We start from the raw sequence: 915 nt of genomic DNA on the forward strand, positions 1-915 counted from the left end.
CCCAGAGGCCGCCTGGGGTCCAGCCGGTCGGGACTTGGATCTGCGCGCGCGCAGCGCCCTGGGCGCACCAGGTAAGACGCAGGTGCGGGGGTGCCGCTGGGTTCGCGGGAGACGTGGTGCCCGCGGGGCCACGCCCACGGGATTCAAGGACTTGTCCCCAGTGGCAAAGGCCCAAGATTTTTTTTCTCATTAAATATAGATTTTTATTCATTTCAGAGAGAGAGGAAGGGAGAGGGGGAGAGAGAGAGAGACATCCATGAGGAGAGAGGATCGGGGACCCGCTGCCTCCGGGACGCCCCACGCTGGGGATCGAACCCACAACCCTGGCATAAGATTTTATTCTTTTTTAAAAATATTTTTTTATTGCTTTTAGAGAGAGGCAGAGGGAGAGAGAGAGAGACAGAGAAGAGAGGAAGGGAGAGGAAGAGAGAGATAGATGCATTGATGATGACGGAATCATTGATTGGCTGCCTCCTGCACGCCCCCTACTGGGGATCGAACCCTGTGCCCTTGACCGGGAATCGAACCCTGACCTCCTGGTTCATTAATCGATGCGCAACCCCTGAGCCACACCGGCCGGTCAGCTCAAGATCTTAATTAATAATAATAATAATTCTTAGAGCGATTATCAGGGTCCACGCATGGCCCTCAGAGCGCGGGTGGGGTTTCAATGCGTTTGGGGACCAGGCTGTTGCCTGTTTATTTATGTCTGTATTCCTCTCTCAGACCCGCAACTCTCCTCTCCTGGAAAAGGGTCCGAACCCAAACCGATACAGATGTTTGCAGCCTTGGCCGGTGTGGCTCAGTGGGTAGAGCGCCGGCCTGTGGACTGAAGGGTCCTGGGTTCGATTCCGGTCAAGGGCACGTACCTTGGTTGTGGGCACATCCCCAGTGGGGGGCGTGCGGGAGGCGGCT

This window comes from Myotis davidii, unplaced genomic scaffold (assembly GCF_000327345.1).
Source record: "Myotis davidii unplaced genomic scaffold, ASM32734v1 scaffold553, whole genome shotgun sequence".
Taxonomy (NCBI): domain Eukaryota; kingdom Metazoa; phylum Chordata; class Mammalia; order Chiroptera; family Vespertilionidae; genus Myotis; species Myotis davidii.